We start from the raw sequence: 23,000 nt of genomic DNA, 5'->3' as shown, positions 1-23,000 counted from the left end.
GAACATTGAAGACTTGCTATCTGCCAGCCCACACATCACCCGGCCCTGGGACAGGCACGCTCAGGGCTTGCCCAGTACCCGATGGCCGCCCGCAGAAGTACAAAGCCAGGCCTGAGCAAGCGAGCGAGCAGGGCCAGGCAGGGTGTGGAGCACCGGCGGGTGAGAGCTGCACGGCTCTGTGAACACACCGGAAGCCCTGAATCACACTCTGGAGACAGATGACCTTCACGGCCTGTGGATTCATCCCAGTGAAGCGTCACCAGCACAGCCTGCGCCGGGACAAAGCCCACCCGCGGTCCCTGCCACTCGCTGCCCTCCGGATCCTGCGGGACTGGGGTCCACCCTGAGCCGGGCAGGCTTTCAGTTCAGAGCAGCTACTTGTGACAAAGAGAAAGGAGACAGATCACACCCAGAGGAAGCAGGAGCCGTGCGGGTTCCAGAACGTTCCTGTTGCCAGCTGCCCCTGCCCGGGCAATGACCCTTGGGTCCACTTCAATGCCCTTCCTGTGGGCTCTGCTCCACCCCAGGCAGCCTTCAGGGGCCCTGCCACCCCCTCCCTGAAAGCTTCTGGAACCTGCCCACCCCAAGGCGAGGGATCCGCCACGGCCACTCCACGCAGGGTCTGCAGGCTGGCAGCACCTGCCCCAGCCAGGAGCTCCTCAGAAATGGAGAAGGGCAGGTCCCACCCTAGACGACCTGGGGTCAGCTGAACTACAGCCCCAGAGGTATTCACGTCCTAATCTCTGGAACTCCTAAAGGTGACCTTATGTGAAAAAACAGACAAACAAACAAACAAGCCTTTGCAGGTGTAACCGGGTTAAGGGCTGTGCGGGTGGCCCTGCCCACCACCACAAGTGTCCTGACAAGCAGGAGATGCAACACCAGAGAGAGGCTCTCAGAGGACAGAGGCAGAGGCTGGGGAATGAGGCCACCGGCAGCTGGAGAGAGGAGGGCCCTGGGGCCTCCAGAGGGAGCCCAGCCCTGCATCCTGGAGCCCAGGCTTGCCTCCAGAAACCTTGCTCCAGCAGCAGCAGGAAGGTCACACTTCTTCTGGACCTTACCAGACCCCCAGTACATCCCGGGCACGGTACCATTTGAGATGCACCAGTCTCCGGGTGCCTGGAGCCCAGGCTGTCTCTGGGCTGAGCAAGACTCGGGTCTGAACCCAATCCTAATGACAGTTCCCCCGCTCACAGGGGGAAATCAAGGCAGAAAGTGAAGTACTGTGCCAAGCCCCGCCCCCAGGGCCCTTGCACATGTCGCTGTGAGGGTGAGGAGGACCCCAGGCCCAGCGTCAGCTTGGTCCACCCGGAGCCCAGGAGGCGGGTGGGAAAGCGGAAACCAGGCAGCCAGACTGAGTCAGTCGGAAGAGATCCGAATTCAATCTGAGAGCACCAGGTGCCGGCAACGGGCCTTCCACCCTCCTCTGTGCTCACTGTGGGGTGGGCTCAGGGTGACGTGAGCACCCAGGGAAGCCCGGGGGGTGCGCTATGGCCTCGGGCACGTCCTTCAGTCTCTGCATCCCTGTTCCCTCCCCCAGCTGTCCCGAGACCCAGGATGCTGGCCACCCTGCCGAGACCCAGGACGGCTCGACCCCCCCGGGTGAGTGGGTTCTCTGGACGCTGTCCCTGAGACAGAGATGGGGATGTGGGGGCTGCTCTGCGTCTTGCAGGGGCTCAGGGCCATCCCAGATTTGGACGAGCAACCAAGCCCTTCCAGCCCCACATTGAGCAGTCTGGGAGGCTGGCCGCCCTCAGAGGAAGGAGCGAGCCGGAGCCAGACTGCTGTCTTCAGCCGGGAGCGAGCCTGTCTGTAAGGAGCCACCTGCTCCCTCAGGGGCACCCACAGGGGAAGGGAACCCCGGGCAGTGTGGCCCCTCCCCCCTCAGTCGCTGCACGGCCCCACCACCCAACTCTCCCGTCCGAGTCCACACACCCCACACCCCGCCCACTCCCTGCTTGTGGAGGCGCCAAGAGGGGGCTCCAGGGCAGAGCTCAGGGTCAGAGCCGTCACCCGCCGTGACTCGGGTGCTGGGGGCCCCAATCACCTTGTTTGTGCACGCTGGAGCGGAGCGGCCGCCGAGCCCGACTCCGGCAAGTTCCTCTCGTTAATAATGCTTCCGTGTGCCCCGAGCCGCATGTCTGTCACAACCAGCCTCCTTCTGGCCCATACTCTCAACCTCTAATTATGATCAGATTCGGAATATGGAGCACTCTGATGCCTTTCAGGCATCTGCCGAGATTTCTTTCTAGTAATGCGGTCGTATGGCTCTCGTGGCTCGTAACTGTGGGTCGTTCCTGAAATACGGGTTCTCTGCGGCCTGGAGCCTCCCAGACAGAGCCTGGCTCTCTCCTGCAAAGAACTGGGGGGGATCCCATGCCTCCCTGGTGGTCCTGGGGACAGAAACGAACTATAATGAATAGAAAACACGCTCACAGCGGGGGGCGCACAGGGGCCGCCGCACACGGTGAACGTCACACTTTTTATCATTTCACCAAGTCCTCCCGAACGGAGGCCCGAGACAGGCCTGTCGTGTCAGGAGCTCTTCCTGCAGAGGAGTAGCTGGAGGGATAAAATCACCAGAATGTGGAGAAGCGCCTGAGAAACCCCGGGTCCCCCCACCTCTTGCCAGCGCGTCCCTGGGGTTTCACAAGCGCATTGACCTGGAGCTGGAGAGACAATGTCGGAGCATCAGGCACCGCTGTCCTGAGCCACTGTCCTGATCCAGGGGTGGGGCACCGCTGCCGTCACCCGGCAAGGTCTGCGCAAGCGACGCCAAGGTGGACCTGCGCCCGGAAGGGCAGGGGCAGGGCACCCGGGGGAGGGCAGCTCCTCGGGAGCCCAGGGCTTCCTCCCCAAGAGAGGCGTGGGAGGACGCTGGGGGACGGACGCAGCCCCCACACTGGCGGTCCTCGGGGCATCCCCTCCCCTCTGCTGGAGGTGTGGCCCGAGCCTGGGGGACACGTGGACTCACGCCCACTCGGCCTCCTTGGCTGTGGAAGGAGCAGCTCCAGGCTCTCCAGCTCGGCTGAGCTCCTGACAGTCACCTTGCTCAGCTGACCCCGTCGACATGTCTCCCGTTCTGTGGATCGATGTGCTGCTCTGTGAGGTGTCCCGGGGGCCCAGGTAGTTAATATACGTGCAGAGGGCAGCAGAGTCAGCGCAGCCTCGGAGAAGGCGTGGATGTGTGTCGTTGCTGCTCCACGAAAGAGGGAGCTCACCCCCGACCTGGAGCGGGTGGCCAGAAGCGGGGGCTCTGCTGGGCACCCCTCCTCTGGGAGTCACGTGGTCCCGACAGCAGTGCAGTCAGCCTTCTTAGCCGGCAGCTCCGGCCACAGCGTTAGGTTCCAAGAGGCCCAGATGGACCCAGCCTCCAACCGAGCCCCAGAAGCCCCCCGGCCCCAGTCCTGCAAGTCCGCCAGCCACGGGAGTCTCAAGGACCCGCACAGCTTCAGGGAGGTGGGGGATTGGACTCCGGCTCCCAACAGGAAGGTGAAAGAAGAATCGGCGGGCACCTTTCACTGACCCCAAAAGCTCGGGCAGGCCAGGGTTCCCCACCTGTCAGGGTCACTGATGAGTCAGAAGGACCCCCCAAAGCACAGGAGGCTCCCTGGACCTGGGCCTCCGGGCTCTCTGTGCCGAGGACAGAGTGCTTTCCCCTCCCACCCGCCCACATGACCACGTACATCTCTGGGTCTGTGGAGCAGCCCGTCTGTCGGGGGGTCCCTGGGCTGAACGCTTTGGGCTTCACCTCTGCTCTGTGAAAGGGAAAGAGGGCCTCCAGCCCCACTCTGCGGAGACCACAATGATTCCCCGCCTCACCCCCACGCTTCTCAGCACATCCCTGCAAAGAGGGGCATAGCCATCGCCGCCCGGAGCCCAGCTCCCACATCCACCTGGGTGAGCTAGACACTGACAGCTCTAAACGTGACCCTGACCGACAGCTCTTTCCTTGCAAAACACCTGTTGGGCTCTCCGAGGACCCCTAACTTCCCTTCTGCAGACCCACTCGTGACCCCTGCTATGCCCAGCACGGGGCGGACGCTCTGCCTCCTTCCTGAAGCAGGGCTGGCGGCAGGAGCCAGCAGGGCCCATGCCGTGGTCAGTTGAGGCTTTCACACGCAGCTGCCCCCCGACAGCTCCTCCACGCCGGGAGCAGCGCCCGAGGTGCAGCTGCGGGCGGCGTCCTCAGGCCCGTGCCCCGTGGATCCGCTGACCCTGGCGGCATCTGCAGCCACTTGGCTGGACCTTTGCTGCCCCGAGACGCTCACATGGGCTGCTGTCCCTTCCCAGTGACCCTCTGGGCCCCGAGCGCTGCCGCTCTTTGGCGAGGCGCTCCCCGAGACAGAGGCAGGAGGGTGCCTGTGGCCCCCTTCACAGCTGGTGCCCACTCTGAGGCTGGCGGCTCCACTGCACTCCTGGGGATGAACACCACCACCTGAGTGCCCGTCTGAGGCCTGCGACCTGTATGTCCTAGAGCCAGACCCCCGGGGCAGGGCCCACCTGGAGGCTGGGGGCAGCCCTGCTAGCACCCAGCCCTCCCAACCCTGAAAGGAGCTGTGGAGAGTCCATGAGAGGCTGGAGAAGTGGGATGGGCACTTCCCCAAAGAAAACCCGGCCTCATGCTGTCTTCTGCCCCTGCCACCCATGGCAGGAAGGTAAGGGATCCTCCCATCACTGCAGGTCAAGTGAGGGGACGAGGGCTGGGCCCCTGACCATCCCAGGTGAGGGGCTGTGCCTGGAACATCCCAGGGACAGACGAGGAGTTGGGCCATGTGTCACAGCCATGGGGCAAGGACTCTGGTGGGCTTCTCTCCAGGAGGGCAGCTGGGCTCCAGTCATCTCAAAAGAGACCCCTCCTAGAAAGACCGCTTGGAGTGGACAAGTGGCCCCAGGAGAGGGGACTATGATGGTTGGCCGGCCAGCAGACTCCCTACTCTGAGAGATCCTCAGAGATGAGGCCTCCAGAACCACCCAAGGACTGCGAGGAGCCTATCGTGGCCGGACGGCCTGGGCAGCAGTTACGAGGCACCGCCCAGGGCACTCCTCTGCCTCTGGCCCCTCTGGACTCAGCTGGAGCCAGGTGGGTGGGTGGGGAGACCAGGTGGGGCTCAGACAGTCAGCTGGCACCTCCTCCTCTCTCAGGCGGCTCACCTGCAAAGACAAGGGCTTGACGTCAGATAAGGGTCTGGACGGACCGCTTGTTACCGTGAATCCCTCATCAGCAATGAGAAGCAGGGCAGGAGAGGAGCGCCCATGGGACCGAGTCCAGACAGAAGGAGAAGGAGCAGAATGCCATCTGCTCCCCTTCCCGGGCCCCGCTCCTCCCACAAGCCCGTGCCAGGTTCTGGCGACCGATGGTGGATGAATGTAGAAGCTAGGCGTGGCCTATCTGTGGCAGGAACGTTATTCAACCTCAAAGAAAAATGGAACTCCGACCCAGCTGACAGCGCAGGTGAACCGCGACGCCACTGCGTTCAGTGAAATGAGCCAGTCACAGGAGGGCCAGTCCTGCGGGCCCCACCCTCGTGAGGCCCGAGGGGAGCCAAACCCGCAGGGACAGGAAGCAGACGCGGCGGCGGGGTGGGGAGGGCCGTGAGCGTCCAGTGGGCGCAGAGCGCGGGCTTGGGAAGATGAAGGACCCTGGAGATGGGCATGGCGATGGCTGCACCATGGCGTGACGCCCCTGAGCTCCGCACGCAGAGCTGCCTGAGCTAGGATCGTGGACGCTGTGTTTGACAGGTGGGTCTCACAGTGCTTTCAGGGACCTTCTGGAACTCTGGTGTTCATAGTCAAGCTAGCAACTCAACCATGACTTGACAAAATCAGGACGTGTATAAATGCTTGTGCCGTGCTGTGCTCAGTCACTTCAGTCGTGTCCGACTCTGTGCGACCCCACGGACTGTAGCCCGCCAGGCTCCTCTGTCCATGGGATCTCCAGGCAAGAACACTGGCGTGGGCTGGCATGCCCTCCTCCAGAGGATCTTCCCGAGCCAGGGATCAGACCCACTTTTTTATCTCCTACATCGGCAGGTGGGTCATTTACCACTGGAGCCACTTGGGGAGCCCAGAAATGCTCGACTGTTATCCAGTGCAGCAGAGAAGGCCCTCGAGTCACAAAACGAGGGAGTACAATTCCAGGGTGAATGCTGCTGGATAGTCTCACGTGTTCAGGAGCAAGACAAAAGAGAAACAACAAAGGCGTGTGTCAGAACGCCGTCTGTTCATCAGGGACAGATTTCTTTGCTGAATCAGGTAGTGGTTTTTGAATGCTGAACAAGTATGTCCTCAGCTTTTTGCACTCATCACAATGCAACAATTATTAATACAACATGGGTTCAAATTCAGTTCAGTTCAGTCCTTCAGTCGTGTCCAACTCTTTGCAACCCCATGGACTGCAGCACGCCAGGCTTCCCTGTCCATCACCAACTCCCAGAGCTTCCTTGAAATCATGTCCATCGAGTCGGTGATGCCATCCAACCATCTCATCCTCTGTCGTCCCCTTCTCCTCCTGCCTTCATACTTTCCCAGCATCTGGGTCTTTCCCAAAATTGAATCTGTATTATTAACATTTTCTCCACCATTTTCTTAAGTCTATATGATCAACAATTTCCATGGTATAAATCCTCCCACCATGGCTGATTTCAATTTACCAATGTTAAGTCACTGAATGTGAAGTTGGGAAGGGATGCAAGACAGCAAAACATTACATACAATATTTCTACCAAACAGACGCAATAGACATGATTAACCTCAAGAGCATAGATGATAATAAAATGTAGTAAATAATTAGAAAGTGATGAGTTTTGAGTATATATTACCTTTTTATAGAATTTGTTTCAGTATCAGTAAACAAAATTAAAAAAAAAAATTTTGGCCATGCAGCATGGTCCTCAGGATCTTAGTTCCCTGACCAGGGATCAAACCCATGCCCCCTGCAGCTTATTTTACCACAGTTTTAAAATTTTTAATAAGCCTATTACATATGTATTTATTTTTATCAAAGCTTCTCTGGAAGGGCAGACACCCAGCCCATCTCTGGCCAAGATGCTGACAAGCAGCCACTCTTATTTCCTCTCAAGCACTTGTTTCTAAGTTTTGGTGGAAAATAGTCATGTGGAGCCATCGACTCAGTGGGTTGGGTAGGGGGTACAGAAAGCCAGACTGTCTGGTGGGATTCAGAAATGGAAGCTGGGGGACTGACAGCACTCAGCCCACAGGCTGGGGTCGAGTCTGTTCTGAGTGATCCGGGTGTGACTCAGCACTTGCAGAAGAAGCGGGAAAGGTGGTTTCTGGTGTCAGAGAGCATGGTGAGCGGCAAGCAGCCAGGCCAGAGGGCAGCCCTCCACGTTGCCTTGTTCCCCCTGACCCCAAGTCAAAGCAAGAGTACCTGGTGCGGAGCCCACCACTCAGCAAGCCCACCAGTGGGAACAGAATCAGCAGATCACTGCCAGCTATTCGAGCAAGTGGGTTTTCAGGCTATCAATAAATGATGAGTGGTTGCCACGGTGACAGCCCTGTCATATTTCATCTCCTGAAGACTCAGGAAAGCTCCATCAGTGCTGCGAAGAGCTGGGCTGGAAGGGGAGGGGCTTCAGCCTCCCAGCCTGCCGCTGGCCAGACCCCGGGGCACTGAGCCAGGGGCAGGGTGGGAGACGCTGCGTGGATGAAGTGAGGGTTAGAAGAATAGAAAGGAAGGGTTTAAGGCAAGAAGAGTAGTGGGCCACCCAGCTTAGGGGGTGAAAGGAGCCAAATTCGGCTCCAGGTGGACTCTCGGTCTTTGCGGTGTCGTCCAGGTCATGTGACCTCTCCAAGCCTCAGTTTCCTGATCTGCAAAATGGAGAGGAAAAATGGACTGTGGTACGATATGTGCAGGGCTGGGTGCAAATGAGTATTCAGTAAAAGGCATCTAACGTCATCATCACAGGCCAACAGATGTAGACCGTGTTTACACACGAAATCACCACTTTGGGGTGCCTGTTCCTCTGGGTAAATCCGTAATTTCCGTTTTGCTTCTCTTGTTCCTGAAAAGCAGCCTTCAGTGCTCCTTGTCGTGTGGATGGTTGGTGATACATTTTTAGATACATTCTTAGAAAATCTTTTATTTCACCTCCGTTTTTGTGGAAAATGCTTTTGTAGGGTATAGAACTCTAGACTGATGATTCTTTTCCTCAGCACTTTAAAGACCTACCCCCGTTTCTTGCTGACCTCCAATGAGAAACCCACGGTCTCCTTCATCACTTTTCCTCTGAGTGTAATGTGTCCCTTTTCTTTGGCTGCTTCCTCACAGGTGTTGAGTGACTTTATTAAAACGTGCCTTCCTGTCGTTTTCTTCATGTAATTTGTGCTCGGGGTCCATTGAGCAAACTGATTCTGCAGGTTTACAGCTTTATTTAAATTTGGACATTTCAAATCAGATCAGTCGCTCAGTCGTGTCCAACTCTTTGCGACCCCATGAATCGCAGCACGCCAGCCTCCCTGTCCATCACCAACTCCCGGAGTTCACTGACACTCACGTCCATCGAGTCCATGATGCCATCCAGCCATCTCATCCTCTGTCGTCCCCTTCGCCTCCTGCCTTCAATCTTTCCCAGCATTGGCATCATTCCAATGAGTCAGCTCTTTGCATCAGGTGGCCAAAGTATTGGAGCTTCAGCTTCAGCATCAGTCCTTCCAGTGACAGAGTTCCAAAGTTCATAGTTGATTTCCTTTAAGATTGACTGGTTTGATTTCCCTGCTGTCCCAGGGACTCTCAAGCCTCTTCTCCAGCACCACAGTTCAAAAGCATCAATTCTTTAGAGCTTTGTTTGCGGGTGAATTTATTTTGAAACACTTTTATCCTCTTGGGTCTTGTTCTTAAGTTTCATTATGCAGGACCAGCTCATGCGAAGAGTTGACTCATTGGAAAAGACTCTGATGCTGGGAGGAATTGGAGGCAGGAGGAAAAGGGGACAACAGAGGATGAGATGGCTGGATGGTATCACCAACTCGATGGACATGAGTCTGAGTGAACTCCGGGAGTTGGTGATGGACAGGGAGGCCTGGCGTGCTGAGATTCATGGGGTCGCAGAGTTGGACACGACTGAGTGGCTGAACTGAACTGAACTGACGCAGGACCAGACAGTGGCTAACCTGGTTTTAGTTATTCCTCATAACTGAGGCCTGACCCTGCTGAGCGCTTCCCCCAGGGACCCACGAACCATGGTTCTCCTCTGGTTGGTGGGAAGGACACCTCCTCCCAGCTGTCAGCCTGAGGACTGTTTCCTCTCATCATTTTGGGTGGCTGGTCCTCTCCTAAACTTCAGCAACCCTCCTCACTTGTGACATGAGTATGTGGGGGTACAAATCTCCACCAGCTCTCTCCTCTGAGGCTCTGCCCTGTGACTTTAAATGCCTTGGTCTCCGTGGGCTCTTGGGTTCCTGAACCCAGGGCTTCCCCGGGGTCCTCCTGTGGTCCCCTCCTGGCCACAAGCTGGGAGCAGCTGTGGGGCCCGCCCAGCTCGTCTGCACCTCTCAGCTATCCTGTCCTCCTTGGCCTGGTGTGCAGGGTCCTGAAAACCATGGTTTCATAGGCTGTGTCTAGATCTGGGGAGCAGCAGAGGGGAATGCTAAGGCTTTGAGCAGACGTCCACTGGGACCTCAAGGGGGCCCTGAGCCCAAAGCAGGGGCGCTGAGCTGGGCCCACGTCTGGGTGGGAGCACCAGCATCGTCATCATCATTCCTATGTTTCAGGAGAGACAAGAAACGGGAGGGTGTCATACCCACTGGGCCTCACGCTTCAGCCTGCCTCCACTGGTCAGCAGGAAAGGCCTGCCTTTACCCTTGGTGTAAGGCTGTTTGCAGATGGCAGGCCCACCCAGGCTTCTCTGAGACTGGTCAGGGCGGGGCCAGCAGGCCCAGAGCACAGAAGGTACGAGCCCACTGGAAGGACAGAGCCCCACGGAGAGCTGGGCATCCCCCCTGTGCCCCTGAGGTCACCAGCTCCTGGGCTGGATCAGGAGCCAGGGAGAGTCTGGAGGCCTAGAGCGAAGGGAGGGGCTCCACCAGGCTCTCGGGAATGTTATTTCATCATCGTCATCATCTTTACCTGAGTACACAGCCGCTATCACAAAAGGGCCAGCCTGACCTCCCCTCCGACTCCCGGCCTGGTCCCCACCTCTGCCTGGTCTGCAGGGTCGGGTCCCAGAGGCGGCTGTCTTGGGGCAAAGGGTCCCCCGGCTCTCCTTGGCTTCTCTGGGTCCCAGGAGAGACAAACCCAGCCAAGCCACTGACCTCTAGCCAATGGGCCTCTCTCATAAACATTTACCACCAGACCATGAAACGTTTAAACACCATATTTCACTACTAAAAAGGGAGGCAGAAGCCAGCACCTTCTGAGCCAGGATTTTACTGGGTACAGACGGGCATTTTATAGTCCAAAGTGATAGAATAAGATAATACGACTGTCTAGCTGTGAGGACAGGAGCTCTGCCCAGGGGAGAGCCCAGGAGGGCAGCCCCTTGTGGGGGGACAGGCCACCAGCAAGTCCTGGTTCAGAGCAGTCTGCAGACAGGACGCTTCAAGTATCCAGTGTGCAGAGGAAAAGCCTGAGGTCCTAGAGGTCCCCTGACTTGCCTAGGCCCCAGGACCCTGTGGTGGAGACAGGTGTGAGCCTGTGTGAGCCCCACACCCCCTGCACCCAGAAGAGTGCATCCTCTGCACACACAAGGAAGGCAGGGAGTGGGGTAGAGACACGGCGACCCCTGGAGAGACACGGCAGCCTGTGGCCTGGGGATGGGGGGTGCTGGGCCAGCCCCTCCCTGCTCTGCAGGAAGGAGAGGAAGCCCTGAGCCTCTGTGGCTTCCACCAGCAGGAGTCTGAAGTGGGTTCTCCCAGCCTCCCCAACCCAGGGGACCCCCAAGGTGTTCCCCAGCCCCTGCCCTGGACGCCCCAACCTCAGGACTGCCCCCGCCTGCTCAGAGGCCACCTGCTGAGCTGGACAGGGTCGGGGAGGACTAACAACCAGACTCGCCCACCCAGGGCATTGCTAGGCCGGACTCAGCAGGAGGGGCCAGTCTGAGGGGCCGGTTGTCCATCCCTCCCGTCCATGCACAGCCATGCCCTGCACCTACTGTGCCCCGGGCACACGCTGGGCACAGGGATGTTCCGGGACATCTGCAGGCAGTGGGCCCAGCCGTGCCCTGATGCACAGACCAGTGAGGGGCCGCATGACCAGTGGCCACTGTGGACAGTCTCAGCCTTCGATGAAGCAGGTGCCTTTATACAGGGAGGACCCCAGGGGTGAGAATGACGACTGATGAGGCTGCCTATTGGCCTGTGCCTTAGACAGTGAGCCCTCTGAGCCTGGAGGACTTGGGGTTAGGAATCACGGGGCTTGGCCCAGATCGGTGGGACCCAGATGTGAGGGCTCCTGGCCCCTCCAAGTCCCACATCAAACTGGCTGACACAAGCTGCTGGGGTTGAAGCCAGCCTCAGCTCCCGGGGACCCCTGTCCCTCCTGAGGCCCAGGAGACACCCAGTCCCACCAACGCTCGCCTGCACACTTCCGTGCCAGCATTTTCCGCTCCAAGCGGCTTCTCAGAGCCGCTCCCCAAGCAGGTGGTCCCTCCCGAGGGCGCTATTTGCCCTCCGCTGTGTCCTCTACGAAACCCGAGAGCACCCCAGGGTCCCCGCAAGCCCGACCCGGCCGTGGTAACATTCAACGACGAAGGAAGAGTCCAACGGGCAGTTAGTAAAAGAAACCCCAGCCTTTGCTTTTGCTTCTGAGAAAAGACAGAGCTGACCCGAATCAGAACAGAGACTCCTCGTGGAGCCCTTCACTTTCCTCCTTTTCTGCCACAACCCACGGATGCTCCAGAAACTCCAGGAACGCCCATCCCTGAGTGAGACCCGCCGCCCTCCTCTCCTGGGTCCCTCGGCGACCCAGCCTGGCCGTTTCCTTCTCTGTGTCCCCTCAAAGACTTTCAGCTCCAGGAAGGTGGCGGGGCTTTGCTTTGTCCCCTGCCGCGGACGAAAGGCCCCCAGGGGACACTCAGCGAGGCCGGAGACTCTTGGTTGTGACACTGCTGGGGGCGCTCCTGGTGGGCCGCACGCGACGGAGGGGAGGGCTTGGCCCCGCCGGGGGCTCTGTGCCCTGGGGTGGAGCGCCGCCTCCCTTGAGCCTCCATTTCCAGCAGTGACCTCCGCCTGGCAGCCCCCCAGGATAGTCCTGACAAAGGGACGACGTGCTGGACCTGGGAGCACCGCGCGGACGGTGAAGCGCCAGGCCCCAGCAGGGCCGTCCCTCCCGCCCCGTTGGCTCTCGGGCCCAGTGCCTTCTCCTCCGGGGCGCGGCACCCCTGGGCTGGACCTCCAAGGCCCACATGTGCAGCTAGCAACCATGCGGGAGCCAGGCAGCCCACGGGCTCCAGCACGTCGCTCGGAGAAGGCAGGAGCCGGCAGATGGCTCGTGGGCAGGCTGGGGGCCCCACCCGTGGGCAGGCAACGCGGACGTCTGTGAGCTGCCTCCCCCATCCCCATCAGAAGACACGTGGGGAGAACCGGTCGGCCCGGGAGACGGGCCTCCAGGATCTCAGCCGGGCTGCCTGTCCTCCAGGAAGCCTTCCTTGATCGCCCCTGCTCCCAACAGGCAAGCTCTGTGGTGGTCTGAGCAGCTGAGCCGCCTCACCCTGCCCACTCCACTCCAGGATGCAGAGGGTTTACCCATCGTCACCCTTCGGCTCCATGAGAGCAGAAACCGTCTGGTTTTCCTCTTTGGATCTCTCCCTGCCTGCCTGTTCCCAGCTTTAAACTGACTGCGTGACTTGCTCAAGGAAAGTATTTATAGGACGAGGGGATGGATGGACGGATGGAAAGATGGATGGTTGGCTGGATGAGTGGGTATATGCCTGGACAATGAACACACCCCACACACAAGTGGAGGCCTAACCTGAGATGCAAAAAAGCAGAAGGTATACAGAGGCTGGGAGCCGAGGCAGGAGGCCCTGGGACAGAAGGTCTGGGGGAGGAGGGTTGTTTGCTGGGCAGAGCCAGGAGCCAGGCGTGGTTAAGTCCCCAGAGCCCAGCAGCCCCGCCGTCCTGAGGGTGTTGACCAGGGATGCCCATTGGGGAGTCTGAGGTCTGCATGGCTCCCAGCCCCCACCCCGACCTCGGGGTCTCCCCACAGTCCCAGGGCCACAAGCCCACCGAGAGTCTTCAGGACACAAGAGCACCTTGAGCCCACAGATGCCTGCTGAGGTCGATTCCACTGACAAGTTGGGGCCCCCACTTGCCCCTCCCTCCACCAAGGAAAATTCAAGGACCCAAATACTGAGGGCTTTAAGCTTCGCCCAGCTCAGGCTGCCCGCAAGCACTCTAGAGGGCTCGGCCCTCACCCACGGCCAAGCCCCCCATTTCTCCTTCCCCACATCTGATCAGCTCACCCTTCACATGCCCCATTCGTCCGAGCCCACACAAGCCTGTTTGTTCAGTCTCTGCCTCTCAGTCCCCAGAAGGGAGACTGAGGCTCCGAGGGGTGGGGTGACCTGCCTTGGCTCAGAGGGCAGAGGCTGGAGCTGACCCCAGCTGTGCCATGGGCCGCTGAGCAACGTCCCTGCCTCCAAGCGCACGGCCGTTGTGGAGGATTGCCCGTCACCTGCTGATGAACCTGGAGAATCCTTTAGCCGAGGAGGCGGGAAGGAGGCTCAGGGACCCTCCAGAGCCAAGGGCACAGCCCCAGAAGCCAGTGGGCAGCGGGAACTCATGATCTCCCTACCACCGGCACATCTGAGACAGGTGTGGTCACCCCGGGACACTCCCATCCTGCCCACAGAGAGGGAGCCCAGCCCAGAGAGGTCTCAGCACCTGGCAGGGGAGGCTCAGCTCCAGCACCCTCAAGGGTCCCCAGAAACACCCCCACTCTGCACCCCACCGTCATCTCCCCAAGAGGTAGGAGTGGAGGTGACCCCCTCCTGAGGGCAGAGAGCTGCGTTCCTGGGCTGCCCTGCAGCTCCCCAAGGCCTGGCCGTCTCTGGACTGCCCTGAGCCCCGCAGGGACCGTCAGCGTGCTAACAAGACCAGGGTCCTCGTGCAGGAAGGGCGGGGAGCTGGAGTCAGCCCATCACGCCTTTGCTGGCGACCCAGTTTCTTGAGGTGGGGGTGGGGATTCCATGCCAAGTGGGGACAAATTAGAACACATTCGTCATGCGTTTGGAAGGCGTCCAGCAGGGAGGGAGGCCAGACGCCGACTTAGTCCAGGTTGCCTGAAGCCACGTCAGCTGCAGGAGCCGCGCTTCTGGGGCGCAGCTGTGGCGGATGGTGGGGGCTCTGCCAACCCAAACGGAGCCCTGGCCCCCACCACGCGGGAGCCTGGTCCACACTCAGCCCTCGGCCAAGATGACACACTTTGAGAGGACCTTCCCCGCTCCCTGGAGGTGCCTCTTGCTAAGGGGGCAAGAGCTGGTGAGGCCTGCAGGGGCTCAGCCCTGGCAGCCTGGGCGGTGGGCAGTGGGCAGACGGTGTGGGGGCAGTGCTGAGGCCCCATGTGGGGGCCGCACCCAGTCTTCTTCCCAAAAACTCGTGCATCTTCAGAGCAAGCCCGTTCCCATCAGCACCCACCGAGGGGGCCCTGCTGCTCTGCCCCCTCAGGGTGGTGACCATGTCACCCTCAAGGCCACAGGGATACAGGTGCTGGCAGAGCAGGGGGCTGGGACCTAAGCCCCGGGAAGCAGCCCTAAGGACGTGACTGTCGAGACCAGCCCCCAGGGCTGCAGAGGCCGGAGGGCCGAGAGGGCCAGGGGCTGCCGAGATGGCTGGCCCGGGGCAGGACCCACGGTGGGGGTCCTCAGAGTAAACCGGGGTCCTGGTGCAGGGAGGCAGTAGAGGGACTTGCTTGGCGTCTCTGAGGACAGGCATGCCCCTGGGGACCCTCCCCACACCCCTCAGCTGGAGAACACCCCGGCCCAGCAGCCCCCAGGCTGCACCCCGGCTGCACCCCGGCGGGTACTGCTGCACGTGGGAGGGCCCTGAGCCTCCCGGGGATCGACCCCAGGTCCATCCCGAGGGTGAGCCCGCACCCGAGGCCGGCCCCCAGCGTGGCTACACCCATCCTCCTCCACCCAATTCCCAGGGGCCCGCCACCCCTCACCCCCAAGTTCGCTCCATCTCACACCCACGGGCCCAGTGTCCCCGCCGGCCCCCAGCCCACCCCTCTGCTGCCTCAGGGTCCGGCTTCCCTTCCTCCGGGGAGCTTGGTCTCAGCCCCAGAAAGACGCCCAGGTCTGCCCCTCCCCCCCCATGCCCTCCCAGTCCGTGTCCCCCTGGACCGTCCCTGGATGACCCCAGCCCCACCCCCCCACCAGGTGGCCACCCTGGCCCACCACCCTCCTGCTGCAGAAGCCCGGCTACCCCCCTTACCCAGGCCCTGCCGTCTGCGTAGACAAGGGCACGCCTGCAGTAGCCCGCTCGTGACTGTGTAGACGCTCACAGCTAGGCCTCAGCTCCCTGCCCCCTCCCTGGCAGCCCCCTCCCCAGGCCAACCACCTGGGAGGTCCCCGTGCCCCCTGGGGACAGTCGCGGGCTGGCCAACCCCTATCCCAAGCGGAAGGCAGTGGCAGGGACCCCTCCCTTCCCCCCACAGGCAACTGGGATAGGCCAAAGATTCTGGCCTCAGGAGGGCAGATGGAGGTCCGCAAGGGGACGCCGCCCCCCGAGAGAGCCCACCCTGCAGTGAGCTGCCCAATGTAGGCAGAAGCACCTCACGGGGTGAAAGGTCGGGACCCCACTGAGGGATGAACCCAGAGGTCCTCATCCAGGAGCAGCCGCTCTTCTGACCCATTAGGGCCCAGGGGCCCTGGCCGCATCCACATACTCACTGAGCCCCGACGTGTGCAGGGACCCCGCCAGGGCCCGGCCCACTGGGCGGCCACGTCGGGGAGCTCACTGGTGACAGTGAGCAGGGGCCACCCACAGAAGGATGCGCATGGGGCCCCCAGCCTGAGGAGGGGCGTGTCCCACAGGGCCATGGGCAGGGCACGGGGCAGCAGGCTGGGCAGGCCGCAGGGTCTGGAAGGGGGCGGCAGGGCCACTCTGGGCAGGCCTGGGCTCCAGCAGCTGAGGGGCTCTGAACAGAGGGCAAACGTGGTCAGGCTGGCAAGGGGGGAGGACCCTGCCCAGGAGGGGGCTGTCGCGGGGTCCAGGGTGGGATAGAGGGTGACTGCCTGGGGCAGCGGGACGGGCAGGAGCAGACAGCAGAGCGGAGGCTGCGAGGGCATGCCCAGTGACAGGGGACACGGGGTGAGGGGCAGCGGGGGCCCCAAGCCAGCGGGGGCCCCAGGAGCAGAGATTTCTAGAGGAGGATTTCTAGGGGATCAGGGACTGTTCAGGGCCTCTGCAGTTTCGTGGGGGCTGGTGTTGGCCGCCGGCGGGTATGGGAGTATGCACACCGGACGTGGCCAGAGGGGCCCCAGGGTGACCGGGGGGGCATCAGGGCCTAAGCCACCTCCGCCTCGTTACTGCAGGGTCACCCCTCCCTGCTGAGCACCCCAGGGTGAGGGGGCTGCTTCTCCCTGCCGGGCGCACCTGCTCTGGGGCCATTTGCTGAAGGAAAAAGCAAGCTAAGAGAAGGCGTGGGAAAGTTGTGGGATCCTTTCTCCCACAAAAGCAATGCTGTAGCTTCTGGTCACTTCGCTTCAGCAAAGACAGAGTCCCCGGGCTTTCAGGCTCCGGGAGGTATCCGGCTTTTACAAAGGGAGCCCTGGGTGGGTGTGACCAGCCCCGTCCCTCCCCCTCACTCACCTGTCCTCAGACTGTTTTCTCTGTTCAGAGACAGAAAATCGTTCAACTGACGAAGCCGCTTACAGCCGTGTCCACGAGTGGGTCAGAACCAGACGCTCACAAAATGGATTTTCCAGAAAGACAGAAGTTGGCAGTCTTCCCTCCAGCTCGCATCGGGCAGGAAGAGCTGCGAGCGATTTCAGTAATGCCTGGAGAGGAAGCTCACCAGCACCCCGGCTCCCCTCCCTGAGGCTGAACAGGCCCCAGCAACCCCGGGGAGACGACGCTGCCTCTGCGCCCAGGAACTCACCATCGTCTTGTAAACCGGAGCGCAGAAGCAGCCTGGGAGGGCCAGGCAGGCGTCCCCCGTGTGGTCTCAGGCCAGCCCTCTCTCGGCTCCCAGGCTCCCGCCCACGGACACCGAGCTGGACTCCGGGAAACTGGGAAAAGAAACACACGCAGGGTGACCACGGGCGGCCCGGGTGGCCTTGCTGTGAATTTTAACACTAAGCAGGCGCTCGCTTTATGGGGCAGGGGGGCACTCGTGTCCATTCACCGTCTGGACTCAGGCTCAGAGCGGATGAGGCGGGCAGTGATGAGACGCATCCACAGGGGCCCCCTCTACCTACCTACAGATCTGTGGGTGCACCGGCACGCTCAGGAGTGTTGAGAATGCGGGGAGCACCAGTACCCCGGGACCTCACGGGCTCCCTCCCTCTGCACCTGCCTCCCACCCCCGGGGTAACCACCAGCCTGAAAGGCTGTGCTTGTTGCCTTTGCTGCTGCTGAACAGTGCTGTCCGCCCAGACGTGTGCGGCAGCCATCCAACACCCGCCCGCCGCTGTGTGGCTGAGCTGCCTGGGCCCCTCCGCTGTCCCAGGGCTGCAACCGGCCCGTCTTCGCCCGGGTGCTCAGTAGTGTCTCCTGCCTCGCGCACAAGCCGTGCTCCTCGCATGTGGCCTGCTATGGGACACATGAACGCTCAGCTTTACAACATGAGCAAAATGCTCCCAAACTGATTGTCCAAATCTTCCCTGGTAGCTCAGCCAGTGAAGAATCTGCCTGCAATGCAGGAGACCCAGGCTCGAGCCCTCATCGGGAAGATCTCCTGGAGAAGGGAATGGCAGCCAACTCCAGGATTCTTGCCTGGGAAATCCCGTGGACAGAGGAGCCTGGCGGGCTACAGTCCATGGGGTCGCAGAGTCGGACACGACTGAGCGACTAACACTTCCCCTTTCGTCCTCCCACGAGCGAGAGAAGGTCCTACAGAGTAATTGTATTCGCCAGCCGGCGGGCTCTAGACTGCGCGTAAGACGAGTCGCAAGCGGGCCTCGTCCAAGCCGTCAGCTGTCTCCCGCCTGAGACGCCTGCCCGCGGCTTCTGCGCGTCTTGCTATTGAGGCGTGTGTCCTCTTCTTGGTCGGTCAGGACTGTGTACATATGCTGGATCCGCATCCTTTGTCCGTTATTTGCAGTGGGAATCTCTTCACTCAGTCCATAGCTTGCTCTTTGTTCTTTACTGTCTCTTCATAGACAGGATTCTTTTTTCTTCACAACGTATTAATTTATCTGGCTGTGCCGGGTCTTGATAGCAGCACACAGGCTTTCCAGTCTTTGCTGTCGTGCGTGGGATGTTTGGTTGTCGCGTGTGAAGTCTTAGTTGCGGCATGTAGGGTCTAATTCCCTGACCGGGGATTGAACCAGGTCCCCCTGCTCTAGGAGCTCAGAAACTCAGCCACTGGGCCACCAGGGAAATCCCCATAGACAGGATTCTTAACTCTGACGTCTTCTACTTGGTCCAGCTTTCCTTTAATGGCTAGTGATCGCAGTGTCTTGCCCACAAAATCCATCCCCCTCCTCCCACCCCAGCAGGCTGGGAGAGCTTGGGCTCTGTGAGGGAAGAGAGAATCCTACGGATGGGGTACATCCGGCAGGTAGGAAGCTGGGGGGACCCTGAGACACCCCAGGGTGACGGGAGGGCTATGAGCCCGGGGGGGCTTGGGCCCGGCTCTGGGCCGGGAGGGGGCAGGGTGACCTGGGCACTGGGGTCTCTGTCCTCTCGAGGTGAAGCAGCTGGAGGGGGAGCAGAGGACTCACACCCCAGCAGAGGCGGGCGAGAGCAGCTGGGGACTGCCCACGCCACGGCCGAGGCCAGTGACCCCACACGCCAGAACGCCCGCCCCCAGGAGAGGCTGAAGGGTGGGGAAGACTTCGCCTCCACGTCTCCCGTCTCCTATCTCCCATCTCCCGAGGAAAAGCCACCAGGAAAGGGCATGATTAGGCTCCCTGGCCCGGGCAGGCATGGGGACTTCAGAGCCCGGAGCACTCCTGGGGATACACCGAGGTCCAGGCTTTCTGGCTGAGGTGTCTGCCCCACATCCAGGCCTTGGCCCCTAGAAGGGCCCCCAGCGGGTTTGGAGGCTGACATGCTGGGCTTGCCCAGGGGCTGGTTTTCTGTGCTGACTCAGGGCGCCCACTGCAGGAAGGGACTGGCCAACGGGTTGCAGCCCATGCCTCTCGTGTGCAGAGGGCCCAGCGTGGCGTTGGTGCTGCCAGGCTGGTGGCCGGGCAGCAAGAGCAGCCAAGACCCCACGGCCCAGGCAGGCACCTGGCATCGAGCCCTGCAGCCAGGCCAGGAGGCCAAGGTCTCCATCAGGCACGCCGTCCCACAGCCACGCGGCTGCACCCCAGCTGCGGTCACAAGCCTCCCGTGCCCCCCAGACTGACAGGGGGCCACAGGGCAAGGGGCCTGCCTGGGGAGTGGAAGAGAGCTGTGCTTGAAAAGGCAAAGAGAAACAGGTGAGAATTCTGATCCGACATCTCACTTAGCCAAACCTATCAACTGTGAATTTCAATGTGTAACCAACATAAAAATTATGAATGAGCTCTTTGCATGTTTCCCTACTAAGCTGTCAGCATCGGGGTACATCAGTCACTCTTAATCCAGAGGGCCACATGGGGCTCGGAGGGGCTGCATGGGACTTAAGGGTAGAAAGGGCGGTGGGCAGCGAGTGAGAAAAAGGAAACCGCAAATGTACGTTTCAGAAATGAGAGGCGGGGGGTGAGCAGCAGAGGCCTCCCGCTCAGCTTCCAGGGGGCCTGGCGCGGCCCAGCTCCGCAGGGTGGGCTGAGGGCTGAGGGCTGATTCCCGGCATCTCAGCGCCGGCAACCTGCGGGCACGGCTGCCCCCTGCTGGGCACGCTGCCCCCTGCACCCGTCTCTCCGTGGGGGAGTCCTGACACCCAGTGGGCCCAGCCGGCATTTCTGCACCAGGGGCCTCGGAGGACAGGGAGCACTGGTAAGTGGAGTCCAAGGTGCACACTTCCAGCTACAAAGTGACATGACGCACAGCGTGGTGACCATACTTGTAACACTACATTGTACCTGTGAAAGCTGCTAAGAGAATCGATCTTAAAAGTGCTCATCACAAGAAAATTAAAATGCTGTAACTATGTGTGCTGATGGGTGATGACTAGACTTACTGTAGTCAATAAGTCTGGTTTTTCCAGTGGTCATGTATGGATGTGAGAGTTGGACTCTAAAGAAAGCTGAGGGCCAAAGAATTGACGCTTTTGAACTGTGGTGTTGGAGAAGACTCTTGAGAGTCCCTTGGACTGCAGGGAGATCCAATCAGTCCATCCTAAAGGAAATCAGCCCTGAATATTTGTTGGAAGGACTGAGGCTGAGGCTGAAGCTCCAGTACTTTGGCCATCTGATGCAAAGAACTGACTTATTGGAAAAGACCCTGAAGATGGGAAAGATTGGGGACAGGAGGAGAAGGGAACGACAGACGATGAGATGGTTGGATTGCATCACCGACTCAATGGACATGAGCTTGAACAAACTCCGGGAGTTGTCGATGGACAGGGAGGCCTGGCGTGCTGCAGTCCATGGGGTCGCAAAGAGTCGGTCATGACTGAGCGAATGAACTGAACTGAACTGCCATCACTTTACAATATATAGAAACACTGAATCACGACACCGTACAGCTGAAGCTAATATAATGTTCTACGTCAATTATTGTGTAAAGATGGACACAATAAAGGACAGAAATGGCAAGGACCTCACAGAAGAAGAAGAGAGTAAGAAGAGGTGGCAAGAACACACAGGAGAACTGTACAAGAAAGGTCGTAAGGACCCAGATAACCACGATGGTGTGGTCACTCACCTAGAGCCAGACATCCTGGAATGTGAAGTCAAGTGGGCCTTAGGAAGCATTATCATAAACAAAGCTAGTGAAGGTGATGGAATTCCAGCTAAGCTACTTCAAATCCTAAAAGGTGATGCTGTGAAAGTGCTGCACTCAATATGCCAGCAAATTTGGAAAACTCAGCAGTGGCCACAGGACTGGAAAAAGTCAGTGTTCATTCCAATCCCAAAGAAAGGCAATGCCAAAGAATGTTCAAATTACCGTACAATTGTGCTCATTTCACATTCTAACAAGGTAATACTCAAAATCCTTCAAGCTAGGCTTCAGTAGTACATGAACTGAGAACTTCCATATGTTCAAGCTGGATTTAGAAAAGGCAGGGTAACCAGAGATCAAATTGCCAACATCCGTTGGATCATAGAAGAGGCAAAGGAATTCCAGAAAAACATCTACTTCTGCTACGCTGACTGCTGGTTAGGGTTAGCCTTTGACTCTATGGGTCACAGAAACTGTGGGAAATTCTTCAAGAGATGGAAATACCAGACCACCTTGCCTATCTCCTGAGAAACCTTTATGCAGGTCAAGGAGCAACTGAACCAGACATGGAACTACTGACTGATTCAAAATTGGGAAGGGAGCATGTCAAGGGAGATTTTGCTAGAGGTTCTAGACTCCTTTTCCCACAAAAGTGGGCTGGTTGCGGGGAAGGAGGGTCTGGCTCACGGCTTTCCCTCTAAGAGGCACAGCCAGAGGCGGGCTTGGGGAGCTGCCCAGAAACAAAACAGCCCCCTTCGCGACCCTTCCCTGCATCGGCTCCTCTCTCTCTCAGCGCTTTCCAAAAAGAATTGGAGACTCATTCGAACAAAAACTTCTATGCAAAAGTTCACATTAGCCCTATTCACAGCAGCCACGACGTGGAAACAACGTAAATGCCCCTCGAGTGATAAGTGAACAAAACGCAGTCGGTGCCCACTGGGCAAAGCGTCACTCAGCCTTAAGAGAGAATGGCGCTCTTCTGCAAGGATGACCCTCGAAAACAGGATGACACAAGACCACATAGCACACGATTCCTTCTGGCGAAAAACCCGCAGCAAGCAAATCCAGAGAGGCAGAAAGCAGCGAAGCGGCTGGGGTGGAGGGGCTGGGGGTGCCTGCTCCAGGGACGCAGGGTTTCCGTCTACAGTGATGGAAACACGGTGAACGCTAAACGCCGCCTAATCAAGTGCTTTAAGACGGTGCGTGTCCTGTTACATGAGTTTCACCTCAATTCTTTCGAAGAGCTTGAATCCCCGCAGGGCGCTCTGAGCCCAGCTATGGAGCCTGGGGTAATTTAGAACGTGGGGAGCTCCAGATTTGGGGGGGATAAAACAGTTATCGGACCGTGCATCCACCGTGCCCCCAGACAGCAAGGCCAGAAGGTGCCTTCATCAGAGCTTGCACGTGAGCCTGTACCCCAGCCTCGAAGAGGTCACAGGGACTCCGGATGGCCACTGTAAAACGTGGCCCCAAAGCCGCGGACCCTCTCCCTGCTAAGAGGTGGGGTCTCTGTCGCCTCCTTCAAGCTGGACGGGGGCTCCTCCAACAGAGGAATAAGGTACGAGGACGTCTGTTCAGAGGCCTGTCCACAGCTGCCCGACCAGCTCCCCGACCCTCCCGGGCAGAGACTCCCGCTCCAAACCCGGCCACCGCCTGGAGGAGCCCAGGCCTTACGGACCAGCCGCAGGCAGGCGCGACCTTGGAGCCTTCAGGACCTGAGGCTCGGGCGCCGGCACCACCCGCGGGGGCCCAGACGACCTGAAGCAGAGGCAAAGCCGCCCCCTGCCCCCCACGCCCCCCACGAGCGCCATGAAAGCATGGCTGTCTTCTCTCACAGTTAATGTTGAGGCAGTGTGTCTCACAGAAATAGAAAACCAGATTATCAAGAGAGCTTTGAGGGACGGCTGCCCCGGTGCTTCCAATTTGAACGACCTCAAACTGCTATCTTTTCTATCTAAAAACTCACGTTTTGCAGACATCAGAGCTCGCCCATGTAAAGCTTGGTGAACAGCGGTATCTCACAAAGTCCAAACTCCGCCACAAAGCTCTACTGCTCAGCACCT

The sequence above is a fragment of the Bos mutus genome, chromosome 11 (assembly GCF_027580195.1).
Source record: "Bos mutus isolate GX-2022 chromosome 11, NWIPB_WYAK_1.1, whole genome shotgun sequence".
Taxonomy (NCBI): Eukaryota; Metazoa; Chordata; class Mammalia; order Artiodactyla; family Bovidae; genus Bos; species Bos mutus.
The sequence above is the reverse complement of the archived record's forward strand: the minus strand, read 5'-3'. Positions refer to the sequence as shown.